This window comes from Pimephales promelas, chromosome 22, assembly GCF_988280905.1.
Source record: "Pimephales promelas chromosome 22, fPimPro1.hap1.1, whole genome shotgun sequence".
Lineage (NCBI taxonomy): Eukaryota > Metazoa > Chordata > Actinopteri > Cypriniformes > Leuciscidae > Pimephales > Pimephales promelas.
Window position 1 is genome coordinate 2,718,613 of NC_142790.1, and position 21,387 is coordinate 2,739,999.

Genomic DNA, 21,387 nt, shown 5'->3' on the forward strand with positions numbered 1-21,387 from the left:
CTGGGCGGTTTGACCAAAAATTTATATCACAGTTTTTTTTTTTTTTTTTTTTTTTTCAAAATTAAGCCGGTTTTCCGGTTTATGACGTTTTTTTTTTAAAGCATTTTCTACTGGTTGAGAGAGGAATTACTGCAATAAATTGACTTAGGATGGTCTATTTTATATGGTCATTTGTTAATAGTGTAGAATCAGACTGATCTCATGAAATGGCGTATGTATGACACGGCAATTCGTATTTCCATTTTTGGCGTGCTATCAACACGCATAATCACTTTTCAGCGTGTTTATGAACGCCGTTGACTTAACGTTACATTACTGTATATATAAATATATGACCTACCTCAACCCCGTCCCTAAACCTACCCGTCACTGGGGTTAATAGCATTTATGAGTCTTCCCCTACCATCCTAGGAAAAAAAATAGCGCTCCCCAGATGTAGATCTACATTTTGCTTCGTTTCGCTCGGACATTTAATGGCGTGTACACACGCAGAATCACTCGGACATTTAACGGCATGTACATACACGCGGAATCACTCGGACATTTAACGGCGTGTACATACACGCATACACGCGGATAGCTCAAAATGTGTATAGATAACACGCCACTTGACTTGAAAGTGGCGTGTATGTTTATGCAAAAGTCATGAGGTCATGTTGGTAGAATAGAATAGCGCCCAGTATAACCTAAAATTGTTATTTCTTAACGTTCCAATAACGTTCTTATAACCAAGCAAGAACGTTGATACAACGTCTAAAAAACTGGATGTTTTGAATGTTCCTAGAACATTATAACTTAACGGGAACGTTATGAAACCTAAAATTGTTAGCTGGGGAAGAGGAGAGATTCACGATTGCAATGAACACGTTTTATGTGCAGGATTCTCTGAGCGAGCCCAGAGAAAATAGACCTATTCTTACAAGAGCAGCGTGTGTCTGAGAGTGCACGCGATATTCCACGCCCGAGCAGAGATTCGCGCTCGCGCATTAAATTAATGTACTTTCACGCTACAATAGTGTGCTCTCGACATTTGACAGGAAAATAACACCATAGTTCTGCACCATCTACCTTCCTTGTAACGTAACACCAGAGCACGGCTGTTTGATTTACCCTGGCCTTTTAGATATATGGGAAATCACAATGGAAGACGATTTCGATGTATCTAAATATGTTTAGTGAAAGTTAAAACTTCCGAAATCTCTGTGTAAACAATGCGTGACGTAGACGCGCAAGAGATCACTTCTGTCGTAACATCGGACACGGTTCAGTTCGGTTCAGGTGGACATGTGATTCAGATCAGTTCGACATGGCAGTTAACAAGAGGTAAAAACTATATAAATACTGTTCGTTTTCTCACACAAACCGCTCGTTTCGTGTCTTAGGCCATCAGTGTGTACTTACATTTACGAGTCATTAAATCATGTTTAATTTGGACTTCTCTGTGCATGCTCTTTGAGGTGGACCCCCTAAACCTGCATTATATGACTGACAGACAACAACGGTTTGACCTAAAAATATCAAAATTGAAAATACTGCGGAAACAAACATCTTGGTTGCCCTTAAGGTAAGCAAAAACATATCAAAAATTAACTTCAAAGTGAACTATCCCTTTAAGTATTTTATGTATTTCGGTCTTGCATCTGTGCATGTGTGTCTATGTCTTGCTGCAGAACCAATTGCCCTAAGAGGACAATAAAGTAAAGTCTGTGGCGAGCAGGGCGAGGCTGAGGCCCGTGGGAGAACGGCGGCGCGATTAACAATGATCTCTCACGGAGGAGTGGAAGCATAAAAGGGGGAGCGACAAAGGTGAAGGACGAGGCCTGAATTTATTTTGTTATATGTGACAGCAGTCGTCCGTGAGGGGCGTTGTCTTTAACTTTCATTGTGTATTGGTTTCATTTATTGCATTAAAGTCTGTTGAATGTTCGCCGGTTCCCGCCTCCTCCTGCCCATAACAACTGAACAGCGTTACAGTGTTCATCTCACGTTTTAGATCCAATGCATGGCTCATTCGACACTAATATAAAAGCTGCTGTCAGTTAATGAAGATTTGACAGATGAACTTTCACGCTTTTGACCTTTCTCGTGTCAAAAAAGATTAGACTTTAGTTTCATGGATGCCACCATCTTTGATATTACTTTGGTTACTGCCAAGCGAATACAGGCTTGACTCCCGTTGAACGTTCATACAGACTGAATACAAAACGCTACTGTAAGATGTTTGAACGGGAAATCGAGACTCACACACCTGTAAGTAAAAGCAATGATCAATCCCAAAAACTGACAGTCTGAATGTAGCCTCCCTCTCCGAGAGGGAATAAACAGGAATAAGCCTCTTATCTTAACGTAATGGCCTACTGAACCAGCTTTGTGCTCGAGGCAAAACACAATGGGACTTTATTAACCCTGTCCAAAGTAAAAAGAAATGTCCTGAAGCAAAAATTTCTCCTTATCAAGGTGTATTGTCTAGCCATCCACTATGAAAATTACAGCAATCAGGCAAATCCTGTAACCTGATCCACACGAATGGTGAGTTTCCAAGACTATTAAAAGCTGTAATTAAGCAACAAATTTGAGATGCGTCCTGTTAAATTCAGCATGGAGGCTGCAACCGTCTCTTCTTCCCTATTGTGATGTATATCCGAGTGAAACAGCCAATAAATGTTGAGCCTGACCTAAAGTTGTCCATCAGGAATTGATTGGATTGTAGTGCTGAAGGGCTGTTATCATTTCAAAGTGATTTTAAGCTTTTTGTTAGGGTTGAAATATTGAGATCCAACATTGCAAGTCATTTACAATAAAACAGCAATGTTTATAATAGATGCACTTTTAAGGAAATTCATAAACAAAAATGCAGAATGCAGGGGACTCTAGAGATGTTTTAGTACCCACAATCGTCACCAGGTTTCCAATTCAGATTAATAAGATTAAAAATCAGTAAACTACAGAAAATGTATAGTTAATGCGACCAAGTCTTGTGGGCTTCATGCCCAGGGTTCAGACTGCGACCATTTTTTGAGAATGCGCGAGTTAATATTTTATGTGGTCGCATATGTCCACGCAACAGAAGCCGTTGTATCCGTGGCTGCAGTCCGTAACTTATGTTCAAAATGAACGAGTAGGCTACATCATGAATCCATTTTCCAAACCGTGTTTTTGACTCATCCTGAATCCCTACGGTACGCATATATTTAGTGTTTATATTCGGACTATTTTATCCCGGATTCGACTCGGATGCGGAGTTGCCCAGTGCCTGCGTGACTCGCCAGAGACATTAATGGAGAGAAGTAGCTCCGGCTACAGTGTTCTTCCACAAGACACGTGCAGTTTATTTATTGACGAACGTAGACGTCACACGTATTGCACACTGATGGTGGAACGCGCGAATTACGAATTCACGAATTAAGGCATGTAAAAATTAAAATGTCCCACGAAACAGCGTGCCTCTTCCTACGTCTTTTCAGCGGAAAGGAAATTATTATAAAATGTGTAAAGTAAGGAGTGTGAGATTTCAGATTTTTGTTACTACTATAAACTTTGATAACGAAAAATCTGTATTAGCTTATTATATACGCTAATCTTTTAAAATGTAATGCATACATTTGAATGTTTAATGATTTTTTAAAAATAGAATGATTATGCTGATAGATAGATAGATAGATAGATAGGATACAATAGATTATGATTCAAATGTAAATAGATAGATTGTATAGATTAAAATAATTAAAATAAGTCCAAAATCCATGAAAATCCTGAAATTTGGCAATGATAATAATATATAACAGGTATTTATGCTGCAACCCAGAAAGCCTTTGCTAGCTTTGGTCCATTAAAACCACTATTCATCAGCATGCATTGATTAATCCCATGGCTTGTAGCAAAAAGAAATAAAGAAAAGTAAGAAAAGATAAGCAATTATGTTTATGTAATTTATTTAGGATGTTAGGAAAACTCAATTTATGAAATTAATGTGTTTTTAAAAAAAATCAAAATGTGAATTTGTATATATTTAGTTTGTATCTTTTAGAGTCTGGAATAGATGATTGTGTAATCCTGTACCAGAAATCGGTGGCACCAGTTCAACCAGTGGAAAAGTCTGGAGCCCTGATGCCAGTAGGTTGTGATAAGTCTCCATTTTGAAAGTGAGTGGTTTGAAAGATATGTAAGAGAAGGATTCAGGGTGTTACACAGAGTAAACTGAACTTGACTAATCAAAATCTACCAGACAATTTAAACCACCATGACTCCACAATTAATCACATGAGACCAAAATCTAGGAGTGTGAGAAAAACAGACCTCTTATTAAATACTTCCTCAATAAAATCAGTTCAATGCCCCAAGAGCAGAACAGAAACAGATATGCTAAGCAAAAAAGAAAAAAGAAATGGGTGGCCGCCTAGCACAAACACACACTAACACACTGTAAAGATCATCCAATAAACAACAGCATCAAAATGTCTGGTTACTGGCTCTTTTTTTGTACTCAAAATGAGTCTCCATCACTGTCAATCTCAGTTGTTTTCATGAAATTAACCACAAGCTAAACTGTGAGTGTTTATGGTGAGTCCTCGGTATCACCTTCTTCATCTCTGAACCTGCAGCAACTCAAACAGGTTCGCCTCGCCTATCAAACACACACCTCAGGCACAACCACCCTTCACCACCAGCTCAATATCCCACCAATAACCATATTACACGCCGTAATAGAGACGTTTAATGAGTGAAATTGTCATTTTGAGAGTGTTCACTTTTATCTTGGTGACATCTAATGAATTTTGTCATCACTGTAACATGCCCTGTCGGTATGTGATGAATGCTTCGGTCCTGTTCAGCGACTTTTAACAAATGCGCCACAAGTCTGAGCTTGGGGAACTGCAGGCGCTCGAAAGCATGGCTTGAGCAATAGGCCATGACTCAGAATCACTGGAGTCAGAGGTTAGTTTGAGCACATCACCTCTTTGCTTTAGTCTATTAATAATAATAATAAAAACTACAATCTAACAGCACTGAGAACTTCAGCAGATGAATGACAGTCAAAGGCTGCTAACTGTATTTAATTCAGTACTTTTGCTTTATTTTTACAAACTAAGTCTTAGGGAGCATCATACTTTCACCTAGATAGCACAGCTGTTTTACAGAACAGAATGTTGACCTTTGACCCTGCTACCTGAGAACACTGCAGGGCGAGCAGAGGAACAACTCTATACTATAGACTGAAGAACTATCTACAGCGAAAAGCAAACAAATAAAATAAACGTTTTCTCTTTAAGGCTCAATTTGTAGACATTAATGCAATAGATAACATAAAATAACAACGATGAATGCTTTACAGTATTTATCAATCTTGCTTAAGGTGACTTTATAGCTAATTAGATGAATACATTTCTAGGGCTGTCAAAACGATTAATCGCATCCAAAATAAAAGTTTGTGTTTACATAATATATGTGGGTGCACTGTGTATAATTATTTTGTATATATAAATACACACACATGCATGTATATTTAAGAAAAAAATATTATTTATATATAAAATATTTATATTTATAAATTATATATAAATCTATATACAGTACAGTATATACATGAAAATATTTCTTAAATATATATACAAGCATGTGTGTGTATTTATATATATAAAATAATTATACACAGTGCACCCACATATATTATGTAAACACAAACTTTTATTTTGGATGCGATTAATCGCGATTAATCGTTTGACAGCCCTAATTTACACATAATTAATATTTTATGTACTAATAACACATTTTCTTAAATATATACATGCATGTGTGAATTTTTATATACAAAATAATTACACACATACATTATGTAAACACAAACTTTTATTTTGGATGCGATTAATCGCGATTAATCGTTTGACACCCCTAATTTATACATAATTAATATTAAATATTAGTATTTTATGCACTAATAACACATTTTCTTAAATATATACATGCATGTGTGAATTTTTATATACAAAATAATTATACACACATACATTATGTAAACACAAACTTTTATTTTGCATGCGATTAATCGCGATTAATCGTTGCCCAGCCCTAAAATAAACTGAACGAATTAACGTATTATTCTTAACGTAATATTATCAACAACAGAATAGAATAAATTAGCAGTCTACATTCTTTAATTTAGATTGTATTAAGTTAATAATAACAAAGGCTGTATATTAGTTAGTTCATGTTAGCTAATGTTAAAGTATGTTAGTTTCTATCGTTATCATCAATGCCTGACCCGAAGTCAACTTCTATTTATAGTTTGAAGATCGGCCTTTGTCTGGTATTTTGTCTTTTCATCTTTTCAAAAACGTTTTCCTCTAAACTAAAGCAACAAGCACATACTCCAGATTCCTTCCTGCATCTTGATGCAAAGTCATGTCTGTAACTTACCATCCAACCTGAACCAAAAAACCATCTCATGTTTTCAGCACAAGAGATCTAAACCAAGACAACGCAGCACTGACAGATCCCAGCTTCATGCAGAGGACGTTAGTGTGTGTATATGAAGTGCATGTGATGTCTCATGAGCTGAAAGCAGATTACAAGCTCAAGCTTAGGAGTTTCAGTGCTTTTATGAAGCTAAATAATAAACTGTAACTTGACAAACAGGAGATTCGCACATCAGTTTTGTTTACCCAACTCAATTCTAAATGGACCCAAAGCCCATTACGCTGCATACATGGCTAGCTTCACTGTTTGCGGACCGCATGCACACTGCAAAAGAGATCTGATGAATGATAGAGCAAAGGTATGCGAGCCAAGGATGTGTGGCAAACAATACAGCGAGGATGAATAGACATGGATGAAAGGATGAAATTAAAAGAGTTTCAGGGCTTGATAAGCACATGCTGAATGTGCAAACGGTGAGGATGCTCACTCGGCTCGGACTCGGTGAGGTATATTTACCGGCCCTCAGACGAGGTTGTATTATTCAGCTGGCGTTCGGGTGTTGAAGAGGGACCGCAGTGCACCTCGTGTGTCAGCAACCACTGCTCACACTGCAGGGAGACCACAAACAGGGAGTTTAATATGCATGCCTATGAACACACACACACACAAACACACACTTTCTGTCGGGATGAGCCACAGACTTTTGACCTTGAAATCTGTTATAAAGTAATAAAATCATTGCAAAACTCGTCGTGTTGAATCATAGCGCTATGAAACACAGAATCTCGCTGGAGTTTGACCTGAAGTCATGGTACAGTTTAACTCGATCTCTCCCCAATGAATCAAGAACCTGCTGTTCACACTCGAGTGTTTGGCATAGGGGGTCACCAGTTAAAACAATACACAGCAGACATGTGCCAATCGCTCGAAATGTTTCAGTAACATTTCCATTCGTTTCACAAACAATTAGGGCAGTCCAACGATTAATCGCAGCCAACATAAAAGTTTGTGTTTACATAATATATGTGGGTGCACTATGTATAATTATTTTGTATATATATATATATATATATATATATATATATATATATATGCACACACATGCATGTATATTTAAGACAAAAATATTATTTACATATAAATTATTTATTTATATATAATATATAGTATTACAGCTTTATAATAATAATAATAATAATAATAATAATAGGCCTAATAATAATAATTTAATACATTATGGTAAAACGAGCCAATTATCGTATTGATATCGTCAAAGGCATCTGCCATCGGTGATATGTCAGACTATCGTCGATACACGATACTATCGTCTATCGGCACAACCCTAATATCCATGAAAATATTTGTTAAATATATACAAGCATGTGTGTGTATTTATATATATATATATATATATATATATATACAAAAAATAATTATACACAGTGCACCCGCATATATTATGTAAACACAAACTTTTATTTTGGATGCAATTAGTTTGACAGCCCTACAATGGACTCTTATGAATGAATTCTTTTAGTGATTTGTTCAAATGACTCTGAAACTACCAGTTTGACTTTGAATCATTCTGACTATTCCTTTACTGAATGAATCATTCAGAGAAGTTGCTGAATCAACATCTGACTCACTTATTACAATTACTTGTAGAGATTTTAAAAATTAAACATGTTTTGTGTACTTAAGGTTTGTGAAACTTAAATCAGAGTCAGATTTGCGATGGGTCAACTAAGGAGCATTTAAGCCACTTTTCTATAAAAGTTCAAAGTTTTCAGGGTCAGCATTTAAAAAAACAGTATGATTCATATGCAATGATTCATAATTTCTATCAAAAAGGCATTAAAACATTTATAATGCAATTTCCACTTCCGATAAATGCCGTTCAACTATTCACAACTGTTTGACACTGCAATGTAAAAAAATATTGTTGGTTTAACTTAAAAAAAAAAAGAAGTAACCTGGTTGCCTTAAAATTTTAAGTTCATTGAAATGGAAAAATTGAGTTAATACAATGTAGGAGATTATGTTATCTGAACTACATAAATTATCTAAGTTGATTTGACAAAAGAAAAATTGTGATTACAAATCATGAAAATATTTTTATACAGTGTGATAATAATCATAAATGTTTGTTGAGCATCAAATCATCATATTAGAGTGATTTCTGAAGGATCATGCGACACTGAAGACTGGAGTACTGATGCTGAAAATTCAGCTTTTAATCACAGGAATAAATTACATCTTAATATACTGAACATTTAAAGTGATTATTTTAAAATTGGAATAACTTTCAAAATAACAAAAAAAAAAAAATCTTACCTAACATTTGAACATTACTGTATACTGAAATATTGCAGAAAATCTTAGTGTACACTAGAATATTTTTAACTTGCAGCAGCTAAAATATAAAAAAGAAAAAGAAAATCTAGAAAAAAAAAAAAAAAAGTTATCCCAACCTGCTAAATTACATTGTTGGGACTAGTATTTTACAATGTTTTTGATATCACCCAAAATGTTTAAATAAATTCTCACCTACAACCAGTACAAAATGAAATGCAAATTCTGTCTGGGTCTGCTACTGATAAACACCGTAAGAAGTTGTTCAGCATCATTTGTTGCATCACTAATCAGTGATTGGCCCGTTTAACGTTCGTTAGCCGCCCGAAGGATGGAGGGATACGGAGATGCACAGATGAAGAGGAGGAGAGACTTACGTATCCTCTTTATCCTCTTTATGCAGGAGCTTTTCAAAAGAGAGGAGACGTGACGAAGGGGTGATGGAGTGTGTCTTTAAATTAGAGAGAGACTTAACAGACTGAAGCCAGATGACCATAAAAAGTTCACAGGAAACTTCGGCGTTGGTGGGGGATGGAGACGAGATGGAGAGATGAGCAGAGGAGAGATGAGAGAGACATGGAGGAAGGGATGAGAGAGAGAGAGAGAGAGAGAGAGATGGAGGATGGGGTGAGACACAGGACAGAGATTATCAGATTAGTGGCTGGTAAGACTGCCTAATTGAGAGGCAAAGAGGCAGGTATAATGGCCTGGGTGGAGGACACATTTTAGATTGATGTGGTCTTTAGCCACGCCAGTGTGTGTGTGTGTGTGTGTAGATATTTTTTTCCCTGCCCCTGTGAAACACACCCAGCCTTGGTGTCTTCTCACATGTTACATTGCTCTGATGATGATGATGATGACGACAGGATACTGACTGTATTCAGCAACTGTTATTGGCTTTGGTGTGAATCACACAATAGTCGACGAAAGTGAGGAAACAAAAGGAAGGAAATTACCCGGCCAGATCAGTTTTACTGTTTTTTTTAAAAAAATATGTAAAAAAGTGTAATACAGAATAACAACAATAAGCTTTGTAGCAAGTCCTTGAATATTTGCGTTTTTTTAGGATAACATCGTTAGGATGTTATCTTCTTGGATGGAAATGCTAAAATATTACTAAAATAATAATTAATGTGCATACACATTTACCCGACACATTACAGTTCAAAAGTTTGGTTTGTAAGATTAAAAAAAAAGTTTGCATTTATCAAATGTGACAAAAGTAATTTATATATATATATATATATATATAATTTTTTTTTAAATAAATGCTGTTTTGAACTTTCTATTCATCAAAATCCTGAAAAATAATGTTCCACAAAAATGAAGCAGCACAACTGTTTTTAACATTGATAAATCATATTTTTATCGATAATTCATGAATGTTTGTTGAGCATCAAATCATCATATTAGAGTGATTTCTGAAGGATCATGTGACACTGAAGACTGGAGTAATGATGCTGAACACTCAGCTTTGATCACAGGAATAAATTACACTTCAAAATAGAAAAGTTATGTTAAATTGTAGAAAAGTTATGGTAAATTGTAGAAAAGTTATGTTAAATTGTAATAATATTTTACAACATGCAGCCATGGTAAATATAAGCATGAGAAACTATAAAAAACAAACAAACAAACAAACAAAAAAAACCCTGACCAACCCCAAATCTCTGAACAGCCGGGTAATTTCCTATATGCATCAACATAGTCATGTGACTTTGCCTTAAGCAATGTGACTTAAATCGCTGTCACTCTCACTCATTACTGTAGTTATTCCACAAATCACACACAGTAAAAATTATTGTTGGTTTAACTTAAATGAAGTAACCTGGTTGCCTTAAAATGTTAAGTTCATTGAAATGGAAAAATTGAGTTAATAGAGTGAAGGAGAATGATTTAATCACCAGAAACTCAAAATATTATGTTATCTGAACTACATAAATAATTTAAGTTGATTTGACAAAAGAAAAAATGTGATTACAAATCATGAAAAATAGTAATAGTCAGGCTTTCTTTGCAAACACAACTAGATAAGTCAATATATTCGAACTTAAACAAACTGTTCAGAGAAGTTTAAAAAAAAAAAATCATTGTCATGTCATTTCGGCATGACCGTTTAATTTAGGCAAAAGTTATGTGTAATGAGCGCAGGTATAGCCTACATCCATTTTTGGGTTAAACCTGTTTGTGTGTGCGCACTATGTGATTACCTCCGCCTCCATGTGTAAGCATGAGCACTTCAGTGTGTGTGTGTGTGAGAGAAAGAATGCTACTGCTCTGTTTCAGGGCTGGATGACAGGCACGGACAAGTGCATGAACCGACATGTTTGAGAGCATTTGGCGCGCTGAGATAGCGCTGTTTTCTGCCTAGCACATCACCCCTCAATATCAGTTTCAATAGAGAGAGGCCAAGAAGATAAAAAAAACAGTGAAAGAAAGGGGAGGTTGGACCTGTGCAAAGAGAGGACGGTTCAAAAGAGTTTAAAGAAAGGCTTGAAAGAAAGAGGGAAAAAACAGCGAGGTGAGAATCTGGATAAACGGGACGGGCCAGTCTGCAGCCAGTTAACTGCTCACTCCCTGACTTGTTTGCTTTGTTTCTATTAAACAGCAAAGACATCGACAGGCAGAGCGGGGTTACCAGAACCTGCACCACACGGAGGTCTCATATCCTTATCAATGCACACCACACACCCTACTACACTACAGAAGGGCTGATACTAATTACTTCAGTTAGACTAGGCCAAATAAGACAATTACCCACTGTATTAAAAGCGTGTTACCAAGACCTTTTTGAACAAAGTGTAGTTTCCAAGCAATCCCATCAGAAGTAGCAAATGCAGTCACTCTGAGATGTAAAGTTATAGCCAACACAATGCAATATGTATTTAACATGAATTCATACTCTATGACATAATTCAAGGAGTAGTTCACTTTTGCTGATAATTTACTCACCCCCATGTCATCCAAGATGTCCACGTCTTTCTTTCTTCAGTCGAAAAGAAATTAAGGTTTTTGATGAAAACATTCCAGGCTTTTTCGCCATATAATGGACTTCAATGGGAACCAAACAGTTCAAGGTCCAAATGAGAGTTTCAGTGCAAACTGTTCAAAGGGCTTTAAATGATACCAGACGATGAATAAGGGTCTTATCAAGCGAAACGATCGCTCATTTAATAAATAAATAACAAAGTTTAAGTTTTATAAGCTCAAAAGGTTGCCTTGCTCTGTTCTGTGTGACTCTCCTGTTCGAACTCATTCATCAAAATGAACGAATCTTTTTCCAAATCACTTTGTTCGTTTTGCTCGTTAAATGAACCAAATGACTCGGAAAAAGATTCGTTCATTTTGATGAACGAGTTCGAACGTGAGAGTCAAGAACGCGCATCACAGAACAGAGCAAGGCGAGCATTTGAGCTTATAAAACTTCAAATTTGTTTGTTTTTTTTTTGTTTTAAATGAGCGATCGTTTCGATAAGACCCTTATTCATCGTCTGGAATCGTTTAAAGCCCTTTGAAGCTGCACTGAAACTGTCTTTTGAACCTTGAACCGTTTGGTTCCCATTGAAGTCCATTATATGGAGAAATATCCTGGAAGGTTTTCATCAAAAACCTTAATTTCTTTTCGACTGAAGAAAAAAAGACATGGACATCTTGGGTGACATGGGGGTGAGTAAATTATCAGCAAAAGGTTTTTCTAAAGTGAACTACTCCTTTAACCCTGAGTACTCAAGGAGGGCGGTCTGCGCCATTAAACTGTCTAATTATTCAGGAAGCTAGCTATAAATGTCAAGTTTAACCGTCTTGAAACAGTTGGAATAATTGCATAACTCAAAAACTAAAAATGACCATAAGTTACAACACGTATTTGCTTCAAAGAATGCCATGGTTTTGCCATCATAATAAAAGTACAATGGTATTACGTTTCCAAAAATATGATGTTAGTAATTGAAATGGTCAAAAAAACAAGAATCCCTCAGGAAGTTTCTCAATTATTCAGCAGAAGTGACAGCGATGCAATCGAAATCAAAGACGTAGCGAATTGAAATCATCTGACCAGCCATTGTGTGGCAACGTGGAAACTCCAGTGAGGTTTGAGTTCCTTTTACAGACGTTGGTTTATGTCAGAGCAGAACAGAGAAGAGGACAAACCAAACCCGCTTATTTTCTCAACAAAACTAAAATCCTTATAGCCTACATGATTATCGGACTTTTTTTTTAGCGTACAAATTTGCAAAGATCCTGGTTTCAACCGGTGGCAGCAAATAGATCACATCCAGTTTTGTCAGCTGACATTTGACTAACAGGAAAAAAAAAAACTATGAATGTGAAATGTGAATACATTAAATGAGTAACTTTCACTTCAACTTCAAACAAATTGAGTTCATCAAGGCATCGATCCATGAGCGTCTGTGTGGTCGACGGTTTCACTCATTCAACACCTGAGTCGACTATACATCATAACAGGCAAAAAGCTGAACTGTGCTGTGCAGGAAGTGGCTTTCATTTCCAAATCAACCCTGGCTGCGTTGCCTTGGGCGAGCTTGCTTCATGCAAACCAGCTCTGTATCTGTGCGCGCATCTCAGATTCACTACGAGAAAAAAGTTGCAAAGCTTCCAAATCAGTCTCTTTGAAAATACAGCGCTCATCTTATTAAATGGTTTTCAGAAAAAAGGGTTCATTGGGGTTCTATACATGAAGCATAGGGTTCTTTACTCGGCTCCAAAGAACCTTTTATGCTAAAAAAAGTTTCCATAATGAGTTTCCAAACGTACCCTTTTGGCACAAAGGTTCTTTATAGGCGATTATTCATTCATATATTGCATTTGTCTCCGACATTTTGTAGTTGAAATTAAATTGTTTATTAAACTGTTGTAGTAACTTGAGAAAAACTGAAATGGCACTCTTCGTGTGATATTGATTAACTTCATAAAATGATATAAATATACATATATATTTTCTAATCCCCATATCTTGAATTTTGTATTCAGAAATACATTTTAGGGTCTTGATGTTTGTCAATAATATGAAATATTTAATCCGGAAAGGACAAAACAAATGATAATGAATGAACCCAAAAGAGTCCATATAGAACCTTTTTCCTGGTTACAAAGAACTCTAAAGGGTTCTTATTATTGATCCCTTAAAAAGGGGTTCTGTATAGAACAAGGGGTTCCAAATACGTAGCACTGCTAGAACCTTTTAAGGTTCTATATGGAACCTTTTCTTCTTAGGCGGTTATTAGATGTCTTTTAAACACAAAATTGGACTACACTCTAAGCAGCCCTGCAACTAAAGGCAAAATTTGGCTTTTTTTTTTATTTAATTTCTTCGTTATCTAATTGATAACTACACTCTTAGAAGAAAAGTTTCTATATAGAACCGTAAAAGGTACGTATTTGGAACCCCTAAAAGGTTCTATACAGAACCCTTTAGGGTTTTTGTAACCAGGAAAAAGATTCATTTGCTTTGTCCTTTCCGGATTAAATATTTCATATTATTGACAAACATCAAGACCCTAAAATGTATTTGTGAATGCATGTGAATGATCACAAAGTGCAAGATATGGTGGTTAGAAAATGTATATGTAGTTAATCAATATCACACGAAGAGTGCCATTTCAGTTTTTCTCCTCAAAAAATCAGCATAAACAATAATTTAATTACAACTACAAAATGTGGCAAATAAATGTAATATATGAATCAATAAAAGCCTATAAAGAACCCTTGTGCCAAAAGGGTTCTTTCTTGTCATTACAGAGAGTCAAGTAAAGAACCCTATGCTTCATATACAGAACCCCTTTTTCTAAGAGTGTAGTCTATTCTTGGGATATGCGATATTACATTTTCACTGGCAGCCCAAATTTTGCCTTGTTCAAGACTCAGAATTGCTAGCTGGTTACAGTAGAGTCGCACGGATGCACATGAAGATCTGGTTCTTGGTACGCACATGTTCTCTGGGTGTTTTAAGGGGGATGGGGACTCAGCTGTGGAACAGGCTCAATAGTTGCTGGCTTTTTAGAGGTTAAGAGACAACGTAAACAAGCATGCAAATTGAGGGGTCCTTGGCAACGGACGACTCGGCTGTCAAACCTCACAGGTGCCTGCGACAGGGACAAGTCTTTCACCCTTCTTTGCAGACGGTGGGTCTTTATTTGAGCCTGAAGACACATATGGTGCATTGGATTTGCCAGACTTCACAGTAGGGTGGTTGACTGGTCACATGGGTGAGGTTTGAGGACAGCAAAGCCTCATCTCCATATCCATGCAAATATGCATGGGCGGAAAAAGAAAGAAGTGCATTCTCGCACAAAAGAGGCTGGATTTACCAAGATAGAGTTCTTGTAAGCGAAGACAGACGCTGGCTCTCGCCGGGAGAGTCGTGGTGTGAGTTACAGAGGAGTGCAGATGCAGGGTCCATGCTGACAGATCAGTGTGCCATTGACAGCTGCCTGGAAAAAGCATACACTGTCCACCCCTCATTACAGATGGTGTGTGTGTGTGTGTGTGTGTATAAGCTCTCTCAAAGAATATCGCTGTCCCCACCAGTCCGTCCGAAACAGGGCAGCCATTTTAAAACTCTTCCTTGAGGGAGAAACAAGAGCCATGAATGAAAAGAATCACAATGATGGGGACGTTCATCCCAGGCTCACTTTGGTTAAACAGTGCGTGAGGTGTAGAGGAATGAATGAAAGGAGGATCTGAGCATCTAATCTCCTTCCCATCCTGTTGTTCTTCTTAAGATCCCTCCTTTATCTAACAGACGTGTTTCTGCAGGAAGACCAAGAGGTCTTTCCCTGGTTCATTTCTCCCTCGACTTGCTTAGAGAACGACCCATGGATGTGAAGAGTTCTGCGTTGTGCAATTGAAACTGCCACCGTTCACTAATTACGTCTTGTAAAGGCACCAGGTTTTTTATATTTTATTTTGAATGCGTTTGTGCAAAAATTGAACTTTTGATTCATGCATGGAAAAATGAAATACTCTTGGGAAACAGTCACCAGGGAATTCCTCCCATTTTTTTCCCAATCCCGCCCTCTCGGTAGAGCTGGCTAATGTGGCCGCTTCTATGGCAGAAAGGACGCATTGGGCCCATGCCGTTCTCCTTTGACAGTTGTCTATCTGTGCAACAAATGGGACATTCATCGAGGGTCAGCAGTGACAGATCAGCTCCATAAATCCAGAGGCACAGAGGGATCTCTAAACCTAAGTTTATTAGGGATGCTTTTTAAGAACTATTTATTTATTATTTGAAATAACTTTAAATAATAGCTTTTCTGTATTAACTTTATACTTTTTATTTAAATTAAATAATTTTAATGATACTGAATTTTAGGGATGCACCGATATGCAAATTACTAATAACTGATAATTCTATAGATTTGAAAGCAAATTACAGATAATTCTTTAGATTTGAAAGCGAATTACCGATAATTCTGTAGATTTGACAGCGAATTACCGATAATTCTGTAGATTTGAAAGTGAATTACCGATAATTCTGTAGATTTGACAGCGAATTACCGATAATTCTGTAGATTTGACAGCGAATTACCGATAATTCTGTAGATTTGAAAGCGTATTACCGTTAATTCTTTAGATTTGAAAGTGAATTGCCGATAATTCTGTAGATTTGAAAGCAAATTAACGATAATTCTGTAGATTTAAAAGCAAATTAACGATAATTCTTTAGATTTGAAAGCCGATGACCGATAATTCTTTAGATTTGAAAGCTGATAACCGATAATTCTTTAGATTTGAAAGCAAATTACTGATAATTCTTTAGATTTGAAAGCGAATTACCGATAATTCTTTAGATTTGAAAGCAAATTACCGACAATTCTGTAGATTTGAAAGTGAATTACCGATAATTCTTTAGGTTTGAAAGCGAATTACCGATAATTCCTTAGATTTGAAAGCCGATAACCGATATATTGCCCGATAAATCGAAATCCAAATTTTTATACTTTTGAGAGACTGATTACAAAAACAAAAGTCTCACCATTTAAAAGCCATGCTGTAAGTATTATCATCGAAAATATAACAAATAAAGGCTTGAAATATCTCACTTTGCATGTGATGAGTCTATATAATATATTAGTTTCCCCTTTTAAGTTGAATTACTGAAATAAATTAGCTTTTGCACGATATTCTAATTTTTCGAGTTTCACCTGTATTGAGAAAAGCATCACACTTTTTCTAGTGATAATGGCAAGAGCAAGAGTGAAACCTGACATTTTTTCTCTTTTGTCCAAAAATCGAATATGCCATATTCGGCCAATAACTATCGGCAGCTAAATTTGCGGTGCATCCCTAGTGTACGTGTCTCGCATCAGCTACTACAACAACCGAGTTATGTTTGGGTCCTGTAAATGTGCATCTGAAAACTTCTGTTTGAACAATACTGGTGGTAATGAGGGATGGAGAAACCAATGCATGAACAGTTCAGGCAAAAATGAATGCAGAGAATGCTCAAAGCTAACTTAGTTCAATGAAATCAGAGTACTGCAAAAAAGAAAAAAGGAAAATATTTTTTTTTTTCCGATTAAAACCGAAAAAGTAAAAATGCTATTTACCAAACTGTATATGCATAACAGTGGGAATGAATGCAACTAAAATAAAAAAATAATAAAAGCCACATAATGACTGACTTATGTTTGCCAAATCTCGCAATAAAAGTATAGAGACACTTATGATAACCATCTCTCTTTTATGCACCGTTGAGGTATGGGTGTGGCTGCTGGTTTCATGAAATAGACTCTAAATTCACTGTACACCTGAGAACACACGGAGTAGAAAGAGGAGGAGGTGTGGTGGGGGAACCTCCAGGCCTTTTCAATCCTGTGAAAACGGCAAGCTCCTACAAGTCAAACTGAAAATGAGGCTGTGCACGCATCCTGAAAATGTGTGAACGTACCACTACTGCAAAGGGATTCCCTCATTCTACTCAATGTTAAAAGAAAAACAAAATATCAAGAACAAACAAAGATGCTAATTAAGAAAAAAAAAGTGTGCAAAAAAACCAGATTAACGCACTGACATGTGAATAATTATGCTAAAATGCGACTGACACACACTTTTGAAAGTCTAGCTGGTCAAGTTGAGGCTGGAGAACCACCACAGTGGATTCTCCATCATTTATTTGAAAGACTTAAAGGAAAACCACTGGACGGGTGTTTGACAGAGAACTAGGCAGATATGCCTCTTACAGCACTTATAATGGAGCTCTTTGTAAAGCACAGAAGAATACGGCCTTCATCGAGCTGATGCTGAGAACATCTCTTTGCGGCTCAAATGCGCACACATAAACAGACATGCAGTGACCACGCATGATTTGTGGCTGTCAAGACCGCTTTTTCTCCTCTCCTGAAAAAGAACGCTTGTTTGGTGTGAGAAAAGAACTTATTGGACACCTCGAAGGCCCAGTTCTGACGGCGATGTTATCGTCAGTCAGTCTGCATTCCTTCACTGCCTCTTCTTTCGCTCAATCACTCCCTCCCCTCCGCCCCACTTTTGGCTTCTGTTCCAATGTTACATGACCTAAACTCCAAAAGCAAGGATGCAGGCCAAAGTACAAGGCCAAAACATCAGCCAACTGGTGCTGTGATGGCCATCCACCACCCACTTTTAAGGCCACGCCCCCAAAAGCCAACCCATGTGACTCCCTTCGGCCAATCACACCTCAGGCTGCCAGCTGTTTGCTGTTGCCGTTCGCCTGAGTGACAACCAGGCCGGCGGTTGCAGAAGGGGTCATCCATCACACTCCAGTGTGTGCTGACGCGCAGGACCTCTCATCTGTGCTGAAGCGACTCCTAGCCTAGCATCACATCACGTACAAATCCAACCCCCCTACTCCCTCCTCCTCCTCCCTGCCTGTAATAAGAGTCACATTGTTTTTTCCCTTTCGTACCGCTCCAGAGTTGCTGTGCAGGGCTCTCCCCTACATAGGCGTCTGCCTGAGGACACGCTCCTACAAGGGAGCGATTCATCAGAATGGGGGGGGGGGGACTGGAACTTCAGAGGAGAATTTGCAGGCTGAGAGCGTAAAAGTCCCAATTTTTTTCTTTTTTAAATGTGGCAGGCTTGGTGGTTAGCATCAGGCTGACCATCCTACAAAAGGCTGTAGAGGCAGTCTACAAACAAAGAACGAGCCAAAAGTGAGACCTTTTGAAATTTGACGCATTTAGTTGCAATTTCCAAATGTCATTTCACTCGAGAAAAGGGGTCAATTAAGCTTTTACCCAAAGAACCAAAACATTTGGTTTTAAAGAGTTCCTTTCCGTCTATTATGGAAGCTTGTTTCGACCACAGAATGAAAAAAGGTAATTGCGACTTTTTATCTCAAAATTCTGACATTTTTTCTCACAACTGAGAGTTTACATCTCGCAATACTGACTTTATTTCTCAGAATTGCAAGATATGAAGTCAGAACTGCGAGATCAAGTCGCAATTGTGAGATATAAAGATGCAATTGTGTGTTATAACGTCAAATTGCGTGATATAAAGTCAGAATTGCGAGATCAAGTCGCAATTGTGAGATATAGAAAGAATTGCGAGATATAAAGTCAGAATTGTGAGATATAGTCGCAATTGCGAGATATAAAGTCGTAATTGTGTGTTATAAAGTCGTAATTGCGTGTTATAAAGTCAGAATTGCGAGATTTTAAGTCAGAATTACGTGTTATAAAGTCAGAAATGCATGATATAAATTCAGAATTGTGAAATAGAAACTATTCTGGGAAAATAAAAAAGTTAGTCTTTTTTTCCCTTTAGAATTGGCCTGATAACAATTCTGAGAGAAGACATATAAACTCGCAATTATGTGTTATAAAGTAAGAATTGCGAGATGTAAAATCTCCTGTCTTTTTTCTCAGAATTTCTCAGACTAAAGTCGCAATTCTGACTTTATATCTCGCAATTCTGACTTTAAATCACGCAATTCTGACTTCGCAGTCGCAATTATTTATTTATTTATTTTTTATTCCGTGGTGGAAACAAGCTCCCATAGTCTAATGAATCTCCATATGGAGTAAACTATATCTGCGAAATAATTCAAATAACAGCTTTATCCTAAATTTAGTAATCGCGCAAAGACTTTTTGCAAATTCAGATTTAATTTCATTGGACATCATGTTTCAGAGGTCAAAATGGCTTTCAGAACCTTAACGTCTGTAATGTTGATAGTGAAAATGAAATATGTTATTCAGAGTTCCAACCCTTCTATGTAACGATTATCTTTATTAATTGTGCATATGGTGTCGCATAAAAATAAAATAAAAAACATGCTCACCTTCTATACAAATAAGTTAAGTCTAAATTTAAAACACAAGAGACTAAATTTAGGTTTAGGTGCACAAACGTACATTGTTATCCACTGGACGTCACAACATGTTATTCATGCTTGTTTAAGCGTCAATTAGCTTGAAACCACCTTCAAGAAGTGACGAATCTGAATGACATCACCCGGTACAGAAATGAAAGAAAGCACACAAGCCCTGAGCGTAGCGGTCAAAGGACGACTGGTCATTACAGACCAATCTCTTTTGTTATTCCATTACAGTCAGTAGAGGCGTTAGGGCACTAGCGTTTCGGCTGCAGGCCTCATTTCCATCTCTATGGGCCTCCTTAATGTTTGCCCACACATTGATAAAGAGGGTCCCATCAGATGTAAGGCGGCACCAGAGTGGGTACAGATTGGTGGGTGGGTGACAGCCCTCAACATTGTGAGGTCCTGAAAGGATAAAAGGGGTTAAAACACGCAGGAAGGAACAATTACAAGTTTCAAACAAAGGCAAGCAGGCTTAGCTGAAACCGTCACATAGTTCAACAATGGAAAAAGTTCTGGTTTCCTCCACTGATTTTGGAGAACTTTAAACACTTATTTTTTCCCTTAGCGAGAGGTTCTTGATCAGGCATTCAATGTTTACCATCTAACAAAAAGAGTTCCTGTCAGCTTTTCCCTGGCAATATGAAGGCTTTACGACTAGTTCTGATGTAGCACAATAGTTATCATAACAGTAACATCCAGTATCCACCATTTCCTGTTGAGCCGAGGTTTAACAGACTTGCACACAGCCTTGTGGGATAGGCCATTTCCTTAGCAATCCATGACACAGGCAGTTGAATCGCAAACACAGGCATGCAGCTCGAAAGTGACCAATCCTGACATCATAAGGCGAGGATTTCAATGAATTAACACCTGAAATCTGGGAACAAATCTATAGTGGTCTAAAAGTTTCATACAGGTCCTGAATTTCTTTGTGAATTATCAACTGCCCACTGACCCTGTTCAAAGATTATGGCTGAGAATGAAATGACTGAGACACTATCAACTTTATGACAAGTTATGCAATGTTGATGGAGACAAAACAGACACTTTGCACATCAAACAAAATGGCTGTTGTGGATGTTGTATGCTTTAAAACTTTATTTGCTGACAATTATGACCCTTCACATGTCTGTACGAGTATGAAAAGTTTGATAAAACTGTTTGGCACGACCAAAAAACCTCATGTTAGTAGTACAGTAACCCAGTCATACAGTAATACAGTCTTCTCCTGAGGCAATCAACAGCCTGGTTATCTTCTGTGCTCTTTGATTAAGTTTATTATTGCCTCTGCTCTACTT

At 37.2% G+C, this 21,387-nt stretch overlaps 1 protein-coding gene across 4 annotated transcripts in view; it reads right to left on the reverse strand.

Annotated features, from left to right (window-relative positions):
* rreb1a (ras responsive element binding protein 1a) overlaps positions 1-21,387 on the reverse strand; it is a 69,374-nt gene that overhangs the window by 34,916 nt on the left and 13,071 nt on the right. The window contains exon 2 of one of the 4 annotated variants that reach the window (XM_039690548.2): positions 6,931-7,022. The exons of 2 other annotated variants lie outside the window; for them this stretch is intronic. The gene's annotated coding sequence lies outside the window, so the exon portion shown is untranslated. Of the gene's footprint in view, positions 1-6,901; positions 7,023-21,387 lie in introns of all 4 variants that reach the window. One more of the 4 variants, XM_039690549.2, reaches the window with a different exon arrangement.